The following is a 13,654-nucleotide window of genomic DNA, read 5'->3' as shown; positions in this document are numbered from 1 at the left end:
ATGCTCCTGAAAATACACATCCTTGCAGTGGCTGGGGGGGAGAACAAATATCTCAAATATCCTCAGTAGATTACATTTATCTCTTTTTCCAATCTCTTTTCAAGATGAAAGGTGAAATAGTCTGACTTTAAACTAAGAAATAAACCCTATCTTCTCTTTGAACTATTTGCCAAGGAAGTAATGGGCTTATGTGGCTTTACCTGAGCATTGTAGGATTTTGCTGAGAACAGCAGCTTTTAATGAAGCATACAAAAATATTTGAAATCTGGATATATTTTTTTATATGGGGGAAATAAAGGATTTTTGTGTGAACATATTAAAATTCTAAATTACTTCTAAGTATTCATTTAATTAGATAAATATCCCAGAGCTCTTTTCTACTTATCTGTGTACCCTTTTGTATTTCAGTTCCAACTGAGTCTTGTATTCTAGAAGTCGTTCTTTCTATTTTGAAATTAACAAATTCTTCAGAGATTGTACATGGATTTTAGATTTTTGCTCTGGGCAATTTGAATCTTCCAGCTTTCGTTTTCCAAATACCCAAGCTCGTGTATAAATTCATACATGAAAATATTCCTATTGATTTCAACAGGACTATTCATGTGAATGTACATATATATCTGTAGGATCAAAGCACTATGAAACAAAATGGAAGTCATTACAACGAACATTGGCCAGCAGTTCTGTGCTGATACGTTTCTGTATATTTATAAGAGAAAAAATAAAAGAAATATATATAAGGAAAAGATAAGAGCTACCTGAAGCTGATGTGAACCAGAAGTCTAGACAAATGCTTTTTTAACCATGGTAGTTCCAATCAGTACTTCTGTATACAGTCAACCCCACTTATAACAGGTAATACTAATACTTTATGGCTCATTGCTAAGCCATCTTACTTTCTTTTTAAGGAAGATGGAAAGATTTCTAAAAAATTCTAGTATTATAAATGTTCTTAGACTAAGATGCTTTGCACTTAACAAACCTGTGATTATCCAAAGGGTAAAATATGTCTTATTGGTATCCAGAGTCATGAGCAGATCAGAAGAGAGAAGCCTCAATAGTACAACAAATGTTATTCAAGTCAGATCATTTAAGACCATTTTAGTAACCAACATGGAAATCAATTACTGCCATTCTTTTTGCAGTAGCTCAAACATAGCCAAGGACTGTTTCTGTATCCCCCCCCCCTTTTTTCTACTGTTCGTCACACTGAACCTAGCTTTTCTCTGCCTGCAGACATTTTGTTAAATAATCCCATAGACAATATTTTTTAAACCAGGTATGCACATATTCATGCACATACAAGCAAGCAAACCAGAGAGGATCATTTAAACCTGATGTAATTTAAAGGTTATTTTAATTTTTATTTGATTGTAAGTAGAGACAAGTATTGAACTATAGCACAAGAAATCCAAGAAACTTTGCAAAACTACTAGCTGCTTCTTGGGCTGGAAAATGTGGAGAAGCATGGGAAGAACGCTTCCAAATTTTCACTCTGCTCTCACAGGTATATTTGCAAAGACATTTGATCATCTTGACAGTTCCAGGCTCTTTCTTTACCTGTTGAACATCATTCATAGGCACAGTAGTGCAGAAGAGGAAGAATTACCTCCAGCTTCTTGCAAGCCATGCTGTTATCCAAACCTAACAGTCCTGTAGTTATTTTGGTGCAAGTGTGCCAGTGTCTGTTCTGAGGTCAGTATGTGACTAGGTATGCTGTACTTTGTAGTATGCTCAGTAATTACCTGTTTTATGAGGTGTAACAATAAAAAGAACTATGGAAAGCCCTTCAATCCTTCTGCAGTGCTTTAATGTCACTAGGGAAAATCCACCCCCATTTGGGGAAGTAGGATTTGTAGTAAAGAGAAGTCTGATGCTTCATTTGGATGTGTTTTGATCAGAGCAGTTACAAAGTGCTTTTTTGCTTTGATGCATCTTGAATTTAATGTGTTCATACAGATAAGCCCTTGGGCATGCAGGATTTGGCCTGGTAAGGATCTGAATGAATGCCAGGTAAAGTCAGGAAAGATTCTGTTATTTTTTCAATAAGTTTTGAGTTAAGCCTCAGTGAAAATTTATATTCTAAGGATCCCTACACATTTGAAGTTTATTGCTCCTTCATTTCTGCCAATGCAGCTGAAGGTTATGTGCATGCAGGGCTGCGTTTGGAAAAGCACTGCCAGAGGGCCAAGGAAGTGGTTTTGTTTTTTCCTTGTATTCATCACCTGTGATCACCACAGATCATATTTGGAGGTTTGGGTCCTACCGTGGTATCCCAGGCACAGGATGCTGATGAACTCAAGCAAGTGGCTTAGTGGCTGGGGACCTAAAGTACTTAGAGTACACACAGAGATGAGAGAGCTGCGTTTGTTCAGCCTGGAGCAGAGGCTGTGGGAACTGTCCTAGCAGCCTGGATATGCAGAAAATAGCCTCTAGTTCTTCATGAAGGCATACAGATGAGTGGAAACAGGTAACAGCAAGGGCAATTCTGATTAGATAGGAGAAAAATCTTCACAGTAAGGGTGTTCAGGTGTTGGAACAGAGACCTAGAGAAGTTGTGGAAGACTGGAGATTTTCAAAATTGAACTGAACAAGATCCTGAACAACCTAATCTAAACTTGAGATTTTCTCCACTTTAAAGCTGGCCATGAAGTTGTACCAGGTGATCTCTAGAGTTTTTCTCCAGAATATACATTTGTAATTCTAACTGAGAAATACATGATAAAACATCTTTAGAAGATTTTCCTTCTACCAGTCTGTTTCACCATGTTGTCCCACAAATGGTCGTATGAACACAGTGGTAGGGGCAGTAAACTATGTCATAAAAAATGACAGCCAGGATGGAAAGAGAAAAGTAGTAATCACAGAAAGTGTCCTAAATGGGTTTTGATGCTGAAAACATTAAAAATAGGAGTGTGCCACCAGGCACTCCTGGTGTTTGTCTTCAACTTTTGCTTTATGCTAAGCATGTTGTCTAACGCCACAGAGGGTTTGTGGATTAAATGACACCAGATGGGAATAAGAGATCAGGCAAAAATCTCCCTATGTAGTAATAATTGCATAAATCTGGATAGCATCTAGGCATTGAGGGTAATATGTGGGAAATCAAGATTGCTCTGGCAGATCAGTATCAAGTACTGGCACCGAGTGGATCGGTATTAAAGGTACAGTTTCCAGCTTTGGTGCAAAAAGTCAAAATCTCCTGATAAATGTTTCAGTGCCATGGTCCTGTCAATCAAATCAGTATCTCCATCTTAATTAAAAGTGCTGCAATGTGTAATCCTATAGCTCTGTATTTGAAAGAAAGAGGAAAAAAATACTGCAGTAATCTCATTTGAGAAGGCAAGAAAACACATGTGGAACGCACATGTAGGTAGGTATGTAGGGAGGCTTATTGAGATTCTTGCAGAAATAAGGAAATAACTAAAAAAGAAACTGTTGTAACTACTAAGAGCTAAGAAAAAGAAATCCCAAAATGAATCTTAGACATTTATTTTTATTTTTTTTTAAGGCACTAAATTGAAGTGTTCAGCCTTTAGGTCATTCTTAGACTTCAATAAACTAGAGTTCAATGCAGGGCATGTGATGTCTTCTTGTAAGTAATAATACGAAATAAAAATCCTACACTGTGGCTCAAAATTGTAATTTCTAAACTATTATTTTCCAGATGTCTTTACCAGTATGCCCATAAACACAGTCTACAATGAACTGATGCTTTTGCCTGTCATGGTAACAAATGTTCATATCTGGACAAAAGCCTGCACCTTATGGAGGAAAGCAGAATTTCTCCTAGGTTGTGCCCTTTCTTGGGAGGACTTCCCTGTTTTTCTCATCCATCCCTAATCTTCATGGTTAAGGAAAGGCTAGAATGAAAGCATGGCTCAGAAGAACAGGTGAAGTAGCCACTTTCCAGAGGGTGAGGGGGGGATCTACTCCAGAAAGTACAAAACTAATAAGGAAAAAATATTCCCTAACAAGCACCAATAAAAGATATTGATGGCACTAACATGACTATACCTGTAAAATTGTATCAAACTTCCCACCCCTCCAAACTGTACAACAGGAGTTTGTGCTTCTGTAGGAGTTGTAGTGGGATAATAGAATTCTTGGTTATCCTACATCAGCACCCTTGGAAATATTAATGTAAAATAGAGCAGTTTCTACTTGCAATTATTTTTTCTTTCTAAAGCTTCTGTCCAAAACAGATTACTACCTTACTAGTGTTTGCTTTTTTCTTCTAAGTTTTTCCATAATCCCAGTCCATGTGGAGGTGCTGTAGCTATGTTGCCACACTACTTGCAAGCGTGAGAAATCTTTGCAGACATAATGTTCAGATATGGAAGTCAACAAAATGGTTCAGGACAGTTATTTCCTATTGTAGTTGAGTAACTCCATACTATCATTTATTCTTCTGAAAATGCACTTCTCAAGAGCAGTATTTTTCCTGAGCTTTGGCGGTATTTGTGGAGTGTTCCCTCTTCTAATTGTGTTCATGAAATTCCATATAAATACAAAAGTGTATGCAAAAGGAACTTGAATTTTGCAAGACATTACATATTTAAAAGATATTAAAAGATAAATGTTTCTGATCCCTGAAATGCTGTTAGCCTCACTCATGCAGAGGTGAACAGAGTCTTAGGGTGGAAGGGCATTATTTCCAGATAGTGAGTTTGGGAAAGGCATTAGCCATTTCACAGCCTCAGTTTGTCTCAGTTTGTGGTGAAACAGAAATGATGGTACTGAGTTCTGTGAATTGCTTTAAGAACTGTGGATAGATTATGGCATGCAAGAATGAGGCAATAATGTTCTCCTAGGCTGTGTGGTAGAATCCCTGCAATCTTTGAGGAAACTAAATATGTTCTCTTCTGGCAACTTTTCAAGAGTAAACAGCCATTTCAACTTTCCTCTGTGTATTTTGGTCTACTAGGAAAGGTTTTTAACATTAAGTCCTGGAGTAGTGCCATTGTTTCCAATGGATTTCATGTTTAGCACAGAGTCTTTTGAGGGTAAGGTGTGCCACAAAAACTAATAAGCAAAGCCTTGAGGTTGGATAATATGACTGTAATTGCGGATAATCACTGCTAGTAGAAAACTAGAATATAGTCGTCATCGTTGTCCTGTTCTAAAGTCTGCTCTCAAATGGTCTCAAAACTGTATGTCAATGAAAAACTTTTTAATTAAAAACTGATTATAAATGGTAGTTTTAGTATTTAACATTGCCTTGCTGCTCTTCAGTTTTGCATTTAACCCTTCAGGAATTACTGCAAAAGTGGGATTTTCAAGAAAAGTCATGCATTTTTAATTAATTTCTGTGGATGAAAAAGATGTATCAGGCAATACAGCTAGTAACTGGCATACCAAAACTTTGTTATATAAAATCAAGGCTTAAAAGGCTTGTTTTGGTTTTATGCAAACTATTGTAATAGAATGTGTGAGGTGATGTGTAACAACATAAGAAAGTAACTCACACAAGCATTTGGATAGTTCTGCACTCATGGATTAGCCTCTAAATCAATTAAGTCCAGATCAGATCATTCGAGACCACAAATCATTCCCATACGGAGTTCTCTGTGAGTACAAAAAATAAATCTACATAATCAAAACCAGGACTGCCACTAGCCTGCAGTGGTGGTGTCAGAGGAAAGGGACAATGGACTGCAGAAATTAAACTATATTCACATGAACTGTTCTTTTGAATGAAACACTTCAGAACAGCACAGACATCTTACAACACTTCTGCTATTGCTGTTACATAGAGGGAGGCATCTCTCACAAGAACTGCATTTAGCTCTGGGGGACTTTTCCTGCCTTGTAATAAGGAAATGCCAGAATGTAGATGCATCCCCTGTAGAAATGTACAGACTGAGAATGCCAAGATGTAGATGGTCAAACACTGAAAGTGTTATGGCATATTTATGGGCAGTTATAAGGGTGAGGTGTTTGGGTAACTGCTGCTTCAATAGCACTACAGAAAACACATGTATCTTGGATTTTTTTTGCAAGTGTCACCCAACCATAATCTTCCTCCTTTATGCTAAGCTGCCATTTTCTGTGAAACTGTAAATGAAAGAAAAATGTTTTAATGTTATAATTTTGAGATGAATTTACTATTTGTAAAAGGAAAGGACTGCATAAAAATCTATTTAGTTAAGTAATACATTATAATCTTATATTAATTTGCCACATCTTGAAATTCCAGGCATTTTAACTGACTTTTTATAGAAAGCAAACTTTTGCCTGGTAGGTAAATGGTCTAACTGTTTAAAAATTTCAATCTTCCTGCTGCATACAACCATGTCTGCATTTGTGGATGCCCCATCCCTGGAGGTGTTCAAGACCAGGCTGGATGAGGCCCTGGGCAAACTGATCTAGTGGTTGGCATCCCTGCCCATGGCAGAGAGTTGGAACTAGATGGTTTTAAGGTCCCTTCCAACCTGAACCATTCTATAATGACGTCTGACAAGTGAGTGAATAAGTTAATAATCTTAGGTACACTTAAATGCCTAGATGTTTGGTATAAGCAGGTTGTCAGGAAAGGGAAAGATCATTCATAAGTCTGCCCTTAATGAATCTGGATCCCATCTCCCAATTCTTGTAACCATTCAAGAGAACCTGTGAGTTTCTACCAAAATCCTCTGAAGACTAAAGTTGGATTTTTTGTTTGTTTTGTGTTTGGTTGGTTGTTTTTTTTGTTTTGTTTTGTTTCTTTCTTTCTTTAAGGAGAAAAAGGGATTATAATTGTATAATTGTATAGATATGTGAGGTATAAGCAGAAAAACTCTGTACAAGTCTATTTAAAAGTTTATCTAAAAGCACAAGATGTCAGGTTTCTTTAGTTCTTTTTTTTAGTTCTTTTTTTTTCATACAATTAATGGTTTAGTGTTCATATTACTGTAATACGTAAACTTTGAGAGATATCACTAAGGATTTTCTCCCCACCTTAATTATATGTAAGGCTTGCCTTAGTGATGTTTAGTCTGTGTTTGAACAAGGTCTCTCTTTGCTTGTTTAGAAATAGGGTTGATAGAGCTGTGAAGAGTTAGCAGAATTGTTTTTGTCTGTAGAGCTCAGAAAAAATGTTTTGTATTTGAGAAATTGGAACAATAAGTGGTTACTAATACTATTGCTATCGTGTTGGTAACAGAAAACATGAATAAACAACATGCAAAATCTCTTTCTACTGTGTCTACAACAGTAGATCATTTAAAAACATATTTCAAGTCTTGACACCATATCAGTTGAGGCTCCTCAGTAAGATAATTGTAAAATCATGGGAAATTGAGCTAATATGCATGCTACATAAAATTTGAAGCAGTGTGAGGAAGATGCTAAAGATCTCTGAGGTAGAAATAATATTTTAAGAAGAGCATCTAGTGGATGCAGACAAAATACTAAGTATGCGCTTGACAGAGAAATCAAAAATTTCCAGAGGAATTTTTCACGAGAGTTATGTTGTGATGTTTTGTACAGTGTTCCTGTGGTTTTTAAGTGAAAAACAAGCTTGATAAACATCTTAAGGCTGATTATCCATGAATGAAATTTGAAAACAATGAAATCTGAAGTAGGAGAAACAGATGAAGCACAAAAACTAGTGTGAGAACTATTTTCTGTAGAAGCAGAAGAAAACCTGAAAAAGAGAAGTTGACTAGCTCAGGAAATTTCTGGACTGCTAATGTTCCAATTCACACTGCTAGACAAACCCTTTATAAAAGCACCATTAAAAATATGTTTAAAAAAAAAAAAAATTATGACTTATTTAGCCCAGATGAGAAAAACACACATCAAAAATACTGGCAGCTGTTTTCCAATAAAGCTGTTGAAAGATTGTGCTGAACTTATTCTTCCTGCTGTTGAGGCAACAGATGCTGGACTCCCTTCTGTTCCAGCTAGAGCATGATTTTTTTTAGCATTATTTCATGAAAATTACAAAAGGGGAGATTGGAACTTAAGTTTCTTCCAGTAGACAGTGTTTTTTTTGAATTATTTAATTTTTTTTTTAATTATTTTTGTAGTGAGGCAGGCATAGAAGGAGTTTAGAAACACACATTGTCTTTTGAAAAAAAAAAAAAACGTAATGCTGCATATGTGGAAATAAAGGCTTTAAGAACTATTTATGAAGTCAACATGTGACTGTCAAATGTTGTTTACTGAGTTTGCTCTGTGATATATAGGAGAAAACATTTGCAACATTGATGAAATAGTTGTTGCAAGAAAAAGCTCTCCTCTGAAATCTTTTGGTAAGCTGGCATAGTTTTATGAGTATCTAAAGACAGAATGCCCAGTGCTTCCACTGTCATCTTCACAAGTAACCATATGTTGGAGCTGTTGGCCTAATGCTAGGTTGCATGCTGCACTTGAGAATGTATACAAGAAGATCATACACGATGCAGTAGCGTGGGTTGGATGTGGGCAGCTAGGATGTTTTATTATTACTGATGCTAGTAACAAGAGGTTGCAATATTGAGATGTTTCTAGAAACAGTGACAAAGTGAACCCTACACACATTAGTTTACTTTCTGAGCCCATTTTTTCCCAAGATTCCTTCATGGAATTATTGGTTCTGGAGTTATTGGACTCTAATGCAGGGTTTTCTATCCTTAAGCTTTCTTCTTTCTTCTGTGCTCCCCCAATACAGAGCTAAATTATCCGATTTCTGTGGAACTCTGCTTAAAAAATATTAATCAAGGACAAACTTCAGGGTCTGGCACAAGTGTTTTGTATGTTTTAATTCATAAACACGTTTGTATAAAGAAAGGTTTTTCATTCAAGAATTCAAAGGCTTAGATTCAATCTGGTACTTAATTGCAGTGTCTTAAACACTTCACAGCATGACCCTTAGCTGACCCATGACTGTCCAAACTGGCACCAAAAGGAGCTATAAACTGGCTTCATTCTTGTGAAACTAATGGAATTCTCTTCTGTGGTAGATATAAGGAAACAAAATTTAAAAATAAAAACAAAAATCTTTTGGGAACTGCATCTGAACAGTATCAGAATTGAATGAATACGTACAAAGTTCCAGGAATCTTCTAAGAGTACCCAGGCTTTGGTTTTAACACCTGCTTTACATTGGTTATGTATTTGCTTTGATCCTCTTGCAGAATGTTGGCTGGGGACTGGATTATTGTTCTCTTCAGAGATTGCTATTACTCAGGAGAGACTGGCTACCCAGTTGCCTATGAGCAATATATTCAGGGCTCAGTCATTACTAGCCTTCTTTTTATTAGTAGCCCAGAACTTTTTGAACTCAGGTTTATAGAATAATTTTGACTGGAGGGAACCTCTAACAGTTTAATGTACCTACTTGTATGCCTACATTTGTTAGTTAATTGAAATGAGAAATGCTGATTCCTTACCTACAAAATCCAGTGCAGAACAGTATAAATGCTGGCTATCCAGTGTGCATGACCTGTTTTATTTTTGGCAGGATAAAAGGTGCTGAAAACAGATCCTGACCTTGTATCCTAAGGGGATTTGCCAAGAGAATATTGTCAAGGACTGAACAGAAGTGAGGGTGGAACATTACTTATTACAGTTTAGAACAAATTAAACTTTTATCTTTGAAGGGGACCTCTATTGAAGCTATGATGAACTACGATATAATGCAGGAAAAAGTCCTTTTGTGGGATTTGGGATTAAATTCTAAAATGGATCTTGCATCCATTTTAGAGGCACCTTCACAAATTGTTTCCTTTATCAGCACAAGCTGCTTTCTATTATGAATAGGTTAATGAATTAGATGTTTGTATTTGCATGTGTTTGTGCTTTTGCGGTGGGAAAACTAATTCCAAATGGAAAAGAGCATAGCTTCCTTTTAGATGTGCTAAATTCAGATGTCACCTTGTACCAAAACAAGCTGCCTCATCACACGAACAAGATAATGCTACCTAAATTATCAGTATTGTCTTGAAGCTATTTTCCTGTCATATTTTGTATTTGGTAAGTCTTTCAAGTGCCGATCCTGTTTAAGCCAGGTTTTCAGTATCTACCATGTTCCCATGCTGACATGACTGCATTGGCAAAACCTCTAACCTCTGCTCCAGACAAAACTAGAATTAAAAAGGGAGAAGTTGGGGAGGAGGAGGAGGGGGACACCACACTTTTTTTTTTCTTGTTTATTCTGCTAGTATTCTTTGAAGAGATTGTGTAGCTACACTTGCAGGAGAAATTCCTGTTGTAAGGATATCCTTTGTCTTCCTCAGGGACCTTTGCCAGAATAGCTACAACCACAAGGATTCTGTAGAAAGTCTTTGATACCTGGAGGTGATATCTGCCAATTCATATTAGGAAGATGAAGAGGGTACTTCTCCCAGATGTCAAACCTATCTCTTTCAAGAGCTACCTATCTGAAGGAGAGCTGGCATAGTGGGCCAGCTACACTGTTGCCTCAGGCTCAGCTTGTATGTTCATGTAAACTTGATTTTTGTTGCAAGTTAATACATGTGGCTGTTGCTGCTCTGTGAACTCATGTTTGCTTCCGTTCGCTTGCTCCAATGTGCCAAATTACCACAGCATGAATTTCAAGTCCATCTAGAGAAAGCCTCAGTAACACATCTCAGCTGGGTTGATAGATGGCGAGTAGCTGTTGTTAAGTTCAATAGCCAGATCAGGCCAGCAGTAGGCAAGTGTATCCTCCTCTTTTGCTGTTTTCTCCAAGGCTGTTTTACCAAAAGTATCCATGGTTTTGAGATGGTTCATCTTAAAATTCACACTTACCTGCTTGTGACTTCATCAGCAATTTTTACATGTTTCTGAATAAAATCTTATAGCTGACTCTTCCAGTATCTGTGTCTGTGAACACATTAAGATACAAATTGTGCACATACCTAACTGTTGTACTTTCTTGGTTGCTTTCTGCAGTGTTGAAAGTACAGATCTCTGGAATGCAGTATTATAGATTACCAGGCTTAGAGGATGAGATTTACAGACTATAACGGAATATATTTGTCTTCACATGTCATCTTGCTTTCTGCTTAGTAATTAAAAATCTCTTAGTTAAATCTTAGTTAAAAATCTGCACCTTAAGTTTAATCTTAGTTAAAAATCTGCACCTCGGGAATTTAAGCACCAAGCTGACTCCAAAGATGATTCATCATTTACTTCGCCATACCTTTTTAAGTGCCACTTGTCATCTGTGTGCATTTTTAAGCGTAACATACCTGTGAAAAATATGTCCTCTGTAGAGAATTCCAGTCTACAACATACTTGTTGTGTTCCTGTTTTCCTGTAACTTTCTATTATGCAAAGTAAAACGTTGTTTAGTTTGTCTCCATGGTAAAACCTATCTAGCCCTTCAACATATATATATATATTTATTGCTGAAATAGTTTGCACATTTATTTTAAAGACAAAAAAAAAAAATGGCTCTAACACTTTTTATTATATGCACTGAAAGTATTTGCGTAGCCAAGGGTCTGTACTGGTAACTGAAGATCGCTCTCCTCTCACTTGAGCAATATAAATTGCCAGGCCTGGATCCACAAAGAGGAATAGAGTGAAAAATGAAGCATTTCCAAATTGATTAGTCAATACTTTGGGGAAAAAATTGTCATTACAAAATAGTAGCCAGCAAATTCAAAATGAACTATGGAAATAAAAATGAAAACAATCTAGCAGCTAGCAATAGAACAAATAATTCCTGGACAAGTATGGTAAAATTTCTGCTCATGAATCACACATAAACTCTCACTGATGTAATGGACAGCTGGATCACACTCTGAGAAACAATTTTAACAGAAATCAATAGTTAATAAACATGATTTGTTGTCCAGTGGAATATCCATTACTACAAGTAAAAAGGAAACATCTTTTTCTCAGATATTTCCTCATCTCTTCTCATTTAATTTTTTTCAACATAATGGCCCTTTACTGTCTAAATGGCCTTGTCCACATAGAAGGTATCTATTCACTGATGATTGAATGATAGCACATGGTTAAAAAAAAAAAAAAATGTAGATACCTTCTAAAAAGAAAAAAAAAAATGCAGAAGGACTAAGAATTCTTAGCATTGTGCATATAGGACGTGACTTGGTAACCAGGTCACTGTTTTAAGATTGATAAGGTGCATATTGAAATAGAGAACCAAGCTAGAAGTATGGGGGATGAGAGGGAATGTGTTCAATATGGATACTACTTTATGCAATGTGGATTTTGCAGCTTAGGCTAAAGCTCAGTAAGAGCCCAAGAATTCAGTGAAGTATTTCTCATGGCAGAACTTGAACCTCATCCCAGAAGTTTTTTTGAAGCGCAGTTACACTACTAACTATCAGTATAGGTTACTCAGCTATAGAGATAATTTTGGAGTGCAAATCAAGGCACATCTGTCTTCCAAAGAAAGCACTTCTGAAAATCTTGGAAGTGGAGATACTTCTGTTACTTCTGAAAATTTGTTTTTGAATGAAGTTTGGAAAGATACCATGCAAGGTAAACAGAAAGCTCAATATGCTTCATTTAACTTGCTTAACATATTTTAAGTCTCTCAATCCTGACATTTCTTTGTACTATAAAGCTCTCCAGGTTATGTCTTTTCTTTTGCAAAACTCTAGTAGTGAAACCAGAGATTGTTTCCAATCTCATCTGTTCACAATTTTGTTTGATTTCTGTTCCAATAGATATTAAGTTGCGGATTTAAAGATTTGATGTTCATATGGCTTTTTGTTCCTTTGTGCCAGGGCAGGTTTAGGTTGGATATTAGGAGAAATTTCTTTACTGAAAGGGTTGTACTGCATTGGAACAGGAGGTCTTTGAGAAACATGTAGATGTAGAACTTAGTAGCGTGGTTTAGTCATGGACTTTAGTACTAGGTTAACGGTTGGACTGGATGATCTTAGACTTTTTTCCGACCTGCATGGTTCTATGATTCTACAATAACTTCTAGTTGCATTTTTGTCTTACTCTTATTAGCCTGCATTTTACTCCTATAAGATAAATAGTTTTGTCATCTCAAATCACCTTGAACCAAATTTTCATGATTTCCCTCTGCAATCTTTCACTTTTTTATGCTAGATGCTGCCAGTAGGAATATCTGTCAGGCTTAAGTGCTGAGTATCTAGAAAGTATCTGTCTGGGTGGATCTGGTGGGTTTGGGTGGCACATCCCAGAACTGTGGCCAGTGTTTCTTTTAGTTGTTATGAAGAGATTACATGCACTGTAGTAACATATTTCCATTTTTTTCTTGCAGTAAAAGGAATTCTTTCAAACTCTTCTTTACTCAGCTGTGTTTTGTGAGAAAGACTTATATGTCAAACTTCTTTGAGGTTTTAAAACTGTCAAAAGCATTTCATTCAGTCTTTGCTGGTACATCATGCCAGCAGTCTTGGTTTTTATTATGGAGAAAAAACAATTCCATTCTGCTGCATTTAATGAATAGTTGGAGGATGTAGTAAATTCCATTTAGCACATTCATAAAGCAAATGAGGAATGATTTAAGTTGTCATAGTTTAGCCAAGAGAAAATTACTTCTGCCTGCATGACAAAATTACGCTAAAACATGTACCACCTTCTCCCACCCACATATCTGATAAATTTCAGTGGGTTACAAACAACCCTTAGTAAGGGAAATGAATAAATCAATGGCCTATTTTAATTCGTCTATTCTTATGAATAAAAATTAAATAACTTTCCTGGTGAAGTCAAGTAAAAATTAGTTTCCTTT

The sequence above is a fragment of the Aythya fuligula genome, chromosome 16 (genome assembly GCF_009819795.1).
Source record: "Aythya fuligula isolate bAytFul2 chromosome 16, bAytFul2.pri, whole genome shotgun sequence".
Classification (NCBI taxonomy): Eukaryota; Metazoa; Chordata; class Aves; order Anseriformes; family Anatidae; genus Aythya; species Aythya fuligula.
This window is presented reverse-complemented; position numbering follows the sequence as displayed.